Consider the following 11,793-nt stretch of genomic DNA (forward strand, 5'->3'; position numbering starts at 1 on the left):
GTTACGTTTAATTGTGCTAGATATGGAAGGGGCAATTTTCATACCAAGATATTTAATTGAGCTATGACACCATTTAAGACCATACATCTCTAGTTCATGTTTAAGACAGTATGAATTCAAGGGTAGTACTTCTGATTTATCCTTATTTAATTTATATCCTGATACTGAAGAAAGAGATCCCATTTCTGCAGTAGATTTGAAAGATGTATCTTAGGGTTTTAAAAAATAAATAAAGTAGATCATCAGCATATGCTGCAATTCTGCTCTCTTGTTTACCACATCTAATATCAGAATCTCTATTTACCTGGTCAAAAGCTTTTGATAGATCCAACCAAGCTCGGTACAGTGGTGGATCTCCCTTTGTCCTGGCTTTCTCAATGATAATATTCAGGACTAACCCCTCCAGGGCAGTTAATAGCCCTCTTCTGAAGCCTGTCTGAAATTTAGACAAAATGTGCACACTCTCCTCCCATCTTTCCAGATCTTTTAGCAATAGTTTCATAAACAGTTTGCTCTCAATGTCAAGGAGGGCGATTGGGCAATAGTTTGTCGGTTTTAGCCGTCAGTTTCAGCCGATCGCCCCTCTTGAAAAACTGAATAACTATTGCAGTTTTCCACGATGGAGGGAACCTTTGCCTCTAAAGGATCTCTTTGAAGAGCCAGTTTAGCAATCTAGACCATAGGGCTATATTGTTCTTTAAGACTTGGTATGTCAGCCCATTCGGGCCAGCGGCTCTAGAGGATGAAGATTTGGCTATTACTTCTGCTATATCTTGCTAGTCAAAGGTCAATTGCCAAGGACTGACTGAATGAACTCTTTGGCCATTGCTACACGAATTCTCAAAGTGCTAAGTAAGATATTCGATCCATTTGGTCTCTGTCAACAAATTACATTGGGCACTGTTAGACTGTGATTCCATCTCTCCCTCTTGTTGGATATGAAGCCTTTTGCATCCTACTGACCAGTGATTATATTCACAGGTTCGTTTCTTAACCTATCTTCTATAGGACTTAGGTCTCAGTTGAAGCCTATTCAATTTACGCACATTTTGTCTTAGAGTCTTTTTTTTCACCCAGGTTTCCTCGTCAAAAGAGTGTCAATGTGACTGGAATTTCCTAGATGTTGCCTGACTTGGTAGTGTAATAGACCAAATACATTTTACAAATATTTCTGGTTGACAGTTTTCTAATTGAGTAATTTCAGAAATTCTCGATATGTTGTTATTTAAAACTTGGCCTTCCGATTTGTACTTACATAATATAAATGTTCCTGTTCTTTAATGTTAGCTCCTGTATCTGTCTGTCCATCCTTGTGATGGGCATATCAGTGAATACCAGCTCTAGGTGAGGAGCAGCTAGAGAATAGAACTCGTGACAAGAAGATGTAATCTATCGTGGAAAATTACTTCACACGCTTCCAAGTTGGTGCCGCTGGGACATCCCCACTACGGCCCCATTTGTCATTTTTAGATCCCATTAGGTCAGAAACTCCACCCATCTTCTTCCCTTGCCAGAGACTCTCCTGGGTCTCATTACCTCTTTCTCCCTTGACAACTGTATGCACTGAGTATTCAAATCCCCTGCAAATATTATATTGGCTCCCCCAGATTGTAACTTAGTCTTTTCCGGCAATGAGGACAAAATTGTCAAAAAGGCATGGAGTTCAATTCAGGGCGGGGTTCCAGTAAGCATTAAGGACTGGGATTCTGGCTTTTGTGATATTAAAAGGACTGCGTTTCTCGGTTCTTGGTTGTCAGAGGCGGCTGACGTAGTGTTTCTTTCCTGGTCAGTGCGGCTTGACAACGTGAGCACGCTCTAGGTCCTTTCTTCGAATTATTGAATCCTCGCTTTCGGACCTGCGGACCTGTGTGAGCAGTGTTGATGTGGTGCAGACCCCGTTCACAGTGGGGATTGCGGCAGTGATTGCGGCGGCGACGGCTGAGGAAAAGCAGACCTAGAGGCTGACCAAGAGGCACCTGGCAAAAACTGGTAAAAAACTGTGAGCTTTACGAGTTTTGGGTTTGTGTGCGTGTGCGAGCCTGTCACGGTCTCTGACACGGTTTTTGTTGTTTTTGTTGTCTTTGTTGGACCTTCCACGATCCTCTTTCGAGTGTAAAGTGCCCACGCTCCTCACAATTCTTTCTGGTTGTGTGATCAGAGACTGCCGTGCTTGAGAGCATGAGGGGTCGTTAGAAGCTTGTGCTTGTGCAGTGACTGCGGGACACTGGCCCTTGAGCCGCACAACTTGTGCACAAACCTGTGATCGTTCTGCTCTGAAAAGTCTCTGTAGTCTTCTAGTGCGCGACTGGAGCACGGCGGCCTAAAAGAGCCCGAAAGTCTGGGTCGGGGTCTTAGACACAAACCTCATTGGGGCATAATTTGAACAAATAATTGTTTCTGTGGAGGGAGAAATTAGGTGTGGAGATAAGGGCGGCGTAAGTTACTGTTAATTCTGTGGAGTCTGTGCAGAGTCTCTGGAGGCTCGGAGGGCTTGTGAGGCTTGTGAGGCTCATAAGGCCCGAGTGCACACCTCTACCCAGTGCATGATTATGGAGCAGGAGAAAGAACCAACGCGGAAACACCACCAGCCTCTGACGCGCTTACAACTCAGACGCGATGGAGAGGGAAGTTTGGCCAGCTTTCCTCCACCTTTAAGCAGCCCGGAGAGTGATCACTTTAAAAGCCAAGGAAGACCTCACTGCTCCACACCCGTCATCTCCTCTGATTCTGTGACTTAATCACTGAGTGCTTTACCCTGTGAAATGACTAAACTGAATACTAACTTGAACACAAAGGTAAATAAACTGAGCCTTGAGCATTACAATTTAGCACAAAAAGAACAAGAAGTGGGGCATGGCAACATACTGGATATAGCTGCATCATGTGCGACTAGTGCGACCAACAATAGAGTCGTGCGCAGGCGTCAAATTCATCAAACAACGAATGCGATAATGATGTTGCCCAGTTAGGCACTTTCCTTTTCCCTCTTCAAAATGGCAAAAACGATAATAGGCTGAAAAAAATGATGTGTTCTATTTCGGATAAAATACAGGATTTAAAGATCCCCAAAACGAAACACATCTATTCATTGCGGACATTGGCGTGGGCAAAAATACAAACCTTAAAAATGCCTTCGATCCTAGATGAAGATGTAGATGTCTTTGAAATGAGGCACAGTATTCGGACCCAGCACTTAACTTCTGAAATCACTAGTGCTTGGTTTGAAACCGTAAGCGGCCCAAATAAAACAAATACATATATATTTCTTTCTCAGAAAGCAGATTTGGACATGGGGAAAAGAAGCCAATCGGATCGCAAAATCTTACCAAGTACGATCACTGCAGCAGCTATTCAGCCATCGCCAGTGTCAATAAACAGTGAAGAAGTTAAGGAGCCGAATGCAACAAACAACAAAGCACATGAGGACAGTGCTATTCAGAGAGAGAAAAACCCGGAGAACTCAATACAAAGCAAAATCAGGAATGGACTCAATAGAAGTGTGAATTTGAGTTCCAGTCCCAAAAAACAGAGTCATTCACTGGCTGTCGTAGATAAACTTCTACAAGACCTAACCAGAATGAATGGCGAAGTCAATACGAAATCCATAAACAACTACACACCGAGGGCATGTGGCCTGGACAATCAAAATAAGGATAATGAAATGCCAGAATCACAAGCGATACTTGCTAGTATTACTGACCTGATTAGTCCAGTGCTCAAATGGCCTCCAGAAGCACGGAAACGCTGCCAAATGGATTCAAGTCCGCATCCAGCGATCTGTTGTTCCCAAAATAGAATCAAGCCACGGGACAACATCACATACTTATCAGATGAGAAGACTGACAGAAGTGCTAACAAGCAACATTCCATTCTTGTAGAGCCCCTACAAGAACGACCTAAAAAAGATCAGAATTCATCCTCTTCATCTGATGGATCTTCATCAGAACCATCCATCATGGAATAAGATGCCTTCACTACAAATCTAACACCAACTAGGCTCGTAATGAGGAGATTTTACAGTCTAGTGTCAAAGACTTGTTAAATGACTTTAGAGCACACCTTATGTCTGCTCTGGCTATCTCAATTGCACCTTTGACCAAACTTTACGAACAAATCAATGAAAACGTAAAGGATCTATCAACACTGTCTGCACTTATGAACTCAAAACTGGTAATGAGCGACTTGGACAACACCTCTGCAAAAGTATTGATTTGGGATAATATAAAAAGAATTGATCTGTCACTCAAAGAGTTGGTAGATCAAAAAAGAAACAATAGTGAAGACAAACAACTTCTGGCTGAAGTTGCCAAAGAAGCCTTATGTCTCCTGAAACATAATCAGAATGTGCAAAATGTATCCAAGTTTATACTCCCTATAAATTCTCAACAAATCAAAATGGATGCAAAACAGAGCCCTGCGACTACAACTAGTGCCAGAACTGCAGCTGATGTTCAAACAGCGAACGCGATAGTGATGACTGCAATGAGCGTTGGAACTGCAGCTGATGTTCAAATAAATCAGAAGATCGGAACATTAGACAAAAGAGAGACACAGGACCAAGAGAGTGAAGTCATTGTTTTGGAAGGAAGAAATGAATCACAGGTGGAACCTGTCATTCAAGCCGCTTTGAAGGAAGCTGATCAATGGAAGTGGCAACGGTGGAAATAAAGCACTAAATGTTAACCTGAGCTCACCAAAACTGTCAACGTCTGCTAATGGAGAAGGCCTCATTGGTAATCCTGATGCAGAGGATTGCAAAATAGTTGAGGAAAGTGATAAAACATACTCAATATTTCAAAAGAACATTGCTAGTGCTCCTAAACCATCCCAAGAAAAAAAATTAAAAAAAACAAAAAAGCACAAGAAAAGGGAGCAACTTGGGGTCGAGAAAATTTCTCAGAAACTTGAAATCAGTAAATGGCTTTGTTAATTCAGGAATTCAAGGACCGAAGTAAGAAAAAGGATGAGGAAGTCACCAAACAAAATGTAGAACCACCCAGTACGTCTCAACCTAACATGATCGCAAGCATAGACACATCCATGAATACGAGGATGATGTAACTATGGACGCTGATAAGGAAGCCTGGGATGAAGAGAATGTAGATCCCTCTGGTGATATAGTGGCTCCGGAGATTGCTGATAAAAGTGAGTCACCTGAGGTGACTGGCAAACCTGTGCAAGGCAGAATGTGCTTGTTGGTACTGCCCCAGGAATGTTCGAAATTGATCAAACTTCCGGAGCAAGAAGAAAAATTCATGACCATGGATGAAAAAAGAAAACTCCTCATATTAGCAAACAAGACAACAGAGTTAACCAAAAGCAATATTTCTGTGGGAGTAAAATTTGCATACTGTAGGATATTTCCTTACCAACCACAAGCGTGAATAACATATTGGAAATAAATGACATCAGAAAATTGAATGATCGACCTACCAATGATAACAACAAAGGATTAAGTGTCGTAGGAAAACAAAAGAAAACAAGCTTTGCCATTGAAAAACTTAGTAAACAGCATTGCAACACTGCAAAATATTGACTGATACTTGAACGAATCCTGACAGTTAAGGATGATCTGATTCTAAATCGGAACAATGTACTACGTTTGTTATATCATGTTCCTGGATTAAGATCAATTGAATCAAGCGATATACAAACTGTAGAATTTATTGATGAAGCCCATAACGACAAAGCTCGTCTACATATAAATTCAAGGCTGATATGTGACCTCCTTTTGAATGCGATCCCCTTTATCTTATCATTGGGGTTTGACATACACATAGAAGGTAATGATCGCATAAACAAGGTTCAAGAAGAGGCAATTCCAAGAAGCACACTAAGGCACAGAGATAACGCTGAGAAATTGAGCGCAATGCAATTACCAACTACAAATCATAAGGCCAGAATTGAGACAGCAAATGAATTAAATCATGAACACCTTGTTGTGGACAACTTGGATGAAAGTCCATATGAAGTCATCCCTGGTGAAAAAATTCAAATCACCATTATGTGTAAGCCTACCCTTAATACAAGAATAGATGAGGCGGCGGAAACCCTCAGCCCAGCAGATACATCAACCAGTTGGAACTGGCTAGCTGGTGTTCTGGGAGGACACAAAAGTTAATGCCAGAAGGAGCCAGAAGACTGCGAACTAAACATCATATCCTGGAACACCAGAGGATTTACTCATTTATATAAGGAGTCCTTAAACTGGACAGATGGCAGCATTATCATATGCCTACAAGAAACTTGGATGTCTTGTTGCCCGATATCAGAGGACTTTCAACTGGCTATGAATTCCGCTGAATAGTGAGAAAAAAGGGACGTCCTTCCACAGGCTTATTGACATTAATTAGGAAAAACTCTGGGTGGAAAATTGTGAAATCAACCAACCATTCAGCTTTCATTCAACATACAGTGATTGAATCCAAATGCAGAGCAACCAACAAAATCAAGCGACTAAATCTAATTAATGTCTATTGGCACCATGCCTTAACAGGTACAACTAAGTTTATTAACATGGTGTGTGAAATAATCGATGACATCAATAGTACTTATGAAGATGCAAATATTATTCTTTGCAGTGATTTTAACCTCAACTGTAGAAAAGTGGAGAACTGCAGTATGGGTGCGAAAAATATCCGGCAAAGAATGGTCGCTAGATGGTGTGCTGCGATGGATGAAAGAAACTTAATGATGGCAAATGGCAATACCAAAGGTGACATCCGGCACAAATAACTTGGAGGAATAATATACAGTCTTCAATCATTGACTGCATTTATGTATCGGGAAATTTGAACAACCAAATTGTCTCCTTGAAAATATGGATGTCACCTTGGAGTGACCATAGCCAACTTAGGTTATCACTTTTGTGCTCAGAAAGAACCAAGATAGAAAAATGGGCACATAGTGTTGTTGTAGAATGTAACCAAATACGGTTGAAAATCAAGCCAAAGGAGGTAAAACCATTGGTTGACACATATATAAAACATGCAAAAGGCCCAATGGAAAATAAAGTGGAGTATTCTTATCTGCTGACACTGTATACGTATCAAGCCCAAGGCTTAAGAAAGGGTGCCTTCAAAGCACTGCACCAATATGATAAAGAACTTCTAAAGAGAAGACAACTGCGCAGAGAGCTAAGACAACATCCCAGCCTAGCGAGTGAGCTAAAGCCTAGCAAAGAAAGCGAGCAGACAAAAGTATAAAAACTGGCTGATTTCTCACAAGGCAATTCTTTATCAGCAGGATGCAGAAAAGATGATGGCCAGTCTGGACAATAAAAAATCACAGGAATTCTGGAAACTCATAAATCATGATAGCTGTCAACAACAAGCCTTACAAACATCTATGGTTTGGAGCCCCAGTGGGTTCAACACTTTGGAAAGGTGTATGAAAAGATCGATCTAGTACCAGAACCAAAGTTGCCAGTCCTAGCCAAATGGGACCTTCAATTCGATCTAGATGACATCGTCCAAAGCATTCAGCGCTGCAGCTCATCACGGGCACCTGGTCCCCACGGATTGACAAATCAGATATTAAAACAAAATCCAGAAGAGTGGGCGTCATTGTGCCTAACACTATTCATAAACATAACTCACACAAATACAACGCCAGTGAGTTGGAAGAGTGCGATTGTAGTCCCAATATTTAAAAAGGGAAATCAAGCAGATCCCAAGGACTACAGACCCATAGCCCTCTTAGATGTTTTAGGCAAGATCTACGCAACTCAGCTGCAAAAACAACTGCTGAACTGGCTTATGTCAATTGGGCATGGACAGTCGACAGACGGGTTTTGTGAGGGGCGTGGGATGTGAACTAAATCTGCTGACCCTTAACCTCTTAAAAATGGAAGCCATTAAAACAACACCAACATATATTTGGCTTTCATTGACCTGTCGCAGGTATTCAACAGCATCAATAGAGTACTCCTGTGGACTAAAATGATTGCTTGGAAGTGCCCTGAAAGTCTTATTCAGGCAATAAAAGAACTTCATACAAACACTGTAATAAGAGTAGGACTGGATCAGACAGGTAAATTACCGGAACCTATAAAAACGTATCGAGGAGTCAAACACGGATGCCCCTTGGCAGCAATAATTTTCAACTTGTTTATTTCCGATATTGGCGACAACTACGTGGGAAACAAGATCTACCCTCCAAAAATCAATGTCAATGAAATCAATTGGATCCTATATGCAGACAACCTGGTCCTACTTGATTTAACACCGATTGGCCTGCAGCGGAAACTAAATATTCTACAACAATATATCTCTCTTTATGGTCTATGCGTGAACACAAAAAAATCTGAAATACTGATCCTCCAAAATCTTCAAAAGAATGGAAGATCGAAACTAACTAGAAATTTCACCTGGAAAATGGGAAAGGAGCCAATCAAGCTGGTAACACAAACCATGTACTTGGGCATGTGTGTTAGTGCCAGTATCAATGGTGCACCATGGATCCAGAAAACTAAAGCTAAATGCAAGCAACTGACTGTGCAAGCTTGTTTACTAAATAAAAAGTTTGGAACATTTTCTCTAACTCCAGTTATGAACTTTTACAAGCTAAAGGTTGTACCTGCATTGATAAAAGGGGCGGAAGCGGCTCTGGGATGTTATCCAGAATTTTGGTCTTCACTGGAACACTCATTCTGGTCAAAGGTTCTCTGGCTTCCCAAAGATGTCCCGACAGCTTGTTTAAGACATGAGCTGGGCTTAGCGTCAATCAATGCAAGAATTTCTTGGAACACCCTGAACGAATATCATAAAATGTCTGGAAGCCAAATAGCACCTCAATATGCCATAATGAAATGTCCTGAAAACGGCAAAAGCGAGAGTGTTGTATTCATGTGGGCTAAACGCTGCAAAAAAATCTTGGAGGACATAAATGCAGATTGCTTGATGTTGATCAATAATCCTAACAAAGTCAAAACTATGCTGTGGTCCCAGGATTGGATTGATACTGGGGACATCTGTAGCAAACATAGAGCCATGAGCCAGGTGCCATTTGAAACAAAAAGGTTTAATGTAGCTAAAAAACATCTTGTGAAATTCCCTGGAACCATACCATATTCTTAAAATTTTGGTTAAACCATATGCCAACCAGACAAAATCTGAAGTTTTGGACCATGTATAAGTCTGTGGACATTTCCTGCCGCTTGTGTGGAGAACCATGCGAATCATTGAAGCATTTAACTTTAATGTGTCCAGCATTAACGGAAGACCGAAGGCAGCATTTAGGACCTTTTATTGTAGAAAGGCCAACTCTAGGTGTAGAAGATTGGTGGCGGGAACTATTTAGTGACTCAAATCGAAAAATGACAATCGAATTAATATTCCTTTTAGAAAATAATGTTTAAAAAGTTGATAAAAATTTGAATATGACGTCGCTTACGAGGCTGCTTAAAAATGGCACGCCTAACGTGCCAATCTCTCTGGACCACAAATCCATTACGTTGGGCAAAAGTTATGCATTATGTTTTATGTGGTGTGATTTGTTCTGGTATATGATTCTTTGTTTTATTGTTTGTTCTTTTTAAAGGTTTGTAACAAACCAATAAAAAATAAAAACAAAAAAAATAAAAAATTAAAAGGACTTTACAGGCCTGAATACCAATTTTATTATTGAAGATAAGGTCTACTTGTTTGCTTGTGGAGTTCCTAAATGCCATCAGAAGGCCACCTGATGGCCTGCCTTTAGCTTTTTGTAACGCAGGAAGAGTATGTAGTGTGAAGCCTTCCATTTCTAATGAATTAACATACCAGGTTTCCTGGAGAATTATAATATAATTATTGCCAAAAAGTAGTTCTCTCATCCGTTTAGATTTGAAAGTACTGGAACCACTCGTGTTCCTACTTACCAGCCGATATTCATTTTGCCTAAAGAGTTTGTGCTCCCACTCCTAATTTCTGGAGAACTTGACTCAGGATTTCTGGGAGAAGGATTAAGACATTGTCTTGCTGGTCTCCTCAATTGTCTTCTCTCTTCCTGTTTAAATCAGAGTCCTTCGGGTTTAGCATTGTCCCCGAGAACTCCAGTTTATTACAATCCATTTCTGTACGACCTCTACTTTTGGCTTCTTTGGGCAAAGAGGAGAATACTTGCAGACCATGTTTCTCTAGGTCTTTTGGGGCACCCAAAATCCTTTAATGCTTTTTTAGATATGAGACCTACTTCAGCGATGTGGACATTTTGATCAGTAGGAAAGTGCACGAATTCCATATCTTCTGTCGAAAAAAGATTCAAATTGGCCTTTTTTTGAAGTGCGATCAAATCACACTTCTACTGATAGACTTGTATTTTGAGTTCTTTGCTAGTATCTTAAGCCAGACTCTCAGGACAGCAAAGGCAGATGTTTCTTCTTCTTTGTTCCTCATAAAAAGAAACCCTCTCTCCATATCACAATGTGTGGAGCTGCCCTTGCCTTTTGGTGTCAAGATCACTATCGATTTCCCAAACCCATTGCTCTTCCCAGGGATGACAGACTGTTTCCCTTGCCCCAGCCATGCCAGATTTGTTTATCTCCTTAGCAACCATATCTGCTTTTTTCACTTGTTTTAAAAAGATTGGGGCTAATTTTCAGCTGTCTCCTTGTAGGTTTGTACTTGTTGAATCTAAGGTCTTCCTATTGTTAAGTGTGGAGCCATTTTTATTTAAAAAGATTGGGTCCAACGGCAGAACTGTGACCGGAGTAGCTAGCTGGCCTGGAGCCGTGATTTTCTTCTGCAGAGCCTGGCCTATTAATTTAGCCTTCTTCTGGTTGTCTTTGCTTTGCAGGCTGTCCAACCACATTGGATATTGCTTCAACGGGTCTGTTTGTTGCCCCACACTCACGCTACAATCTCAATCACTTGGATTAAGGCTCCTTTGGAGTCTCTCTTTGTATTCTTCTGAGATTTTGCTGGGTTTTTCACCCTACATTCCATGGACCTTACCTCTCGTTTGTCCTTAATTATAGGTCCAGAATTTGCAGATTTATGTTTTCCGACTAAGGATTCCTCTCTTGATGGTAACGAGATGGTATTAAATAAGGAGTTCGCCTCTGAATTCTTAATTTTCAGTTCCTTTTGATTCTTGGTTTTTTAAAGATCTTTCTTGCTTATTGGTGAAGACATTTTTTGCTTCTTTCTTCTAGCTTCTCTTCTCTTTACTCTCCGTCTTCTCTGGTGGTTCTGTTGTCCGACCTCTGTCCAATTTAAGTCTCCTTCCTCTATAGTCAATTGATTTTTCTCTAATGGGGTTTGCTGGGGGTCTGCCAAAATCTCTGCGACTCCCTCTGCCAAATTGGCTAGCCTTCTGAATTCTTCCAATGTTGATTCTGAGAAGGGGGTGTCATCAAATAAATGATTTGGATCATCCTCTCTCCCCTAAACTCCATCTCTTTCAGCTGGGTTCCTTGGAGAATTCAAATGGTTCAGAGGCTCCTGTAACAATCGGACAGTTTCTTCCTCCTTTTTCTTCTTCCCACAAAGGGAATCTTGAATTGCTAAAATATCCAAACCATGTTTTGCAACTTCTAGCCTTGATTCTTTAATGGTCGGGATTAGTATCGAGTTGATGGCATTGCAAATCCCTACCATGGATGATTCGCATTGGCTGTTCCTTTGGTGAATTCTAATAGTGTCCCAGGTTGGGATTGCACTTCCGTTTTTAGGAGATCAAAAATGGTGACCATTGAATTTAGCACAAAATTCAAAGCTGTTAATGTTGCTTGTGGATTTTCAGGGTTCTCAATGCTATCTGGTGGTGCCGATTTCTCACATCGATCTTCCTTTCTGCTCTTTTGCTCTGGGG

This window comes from Ambystoma mexicanum, chromosome 13, assembly GCF_040938575.1.
Source record: "Ambystoma mexicanum isolate Mex_15411 chromosome 13, UKY_AmexF1_1, whole genome shotgun sequence".
In the NCBI taxonomy this organism is placed as follows: domain Eukaryota; kingdom Metazoa; phylum Chordata; class Amphibia; order Caudata; family Ambystomatidae; genus Ambystoma; species Ambystoma mexicanum.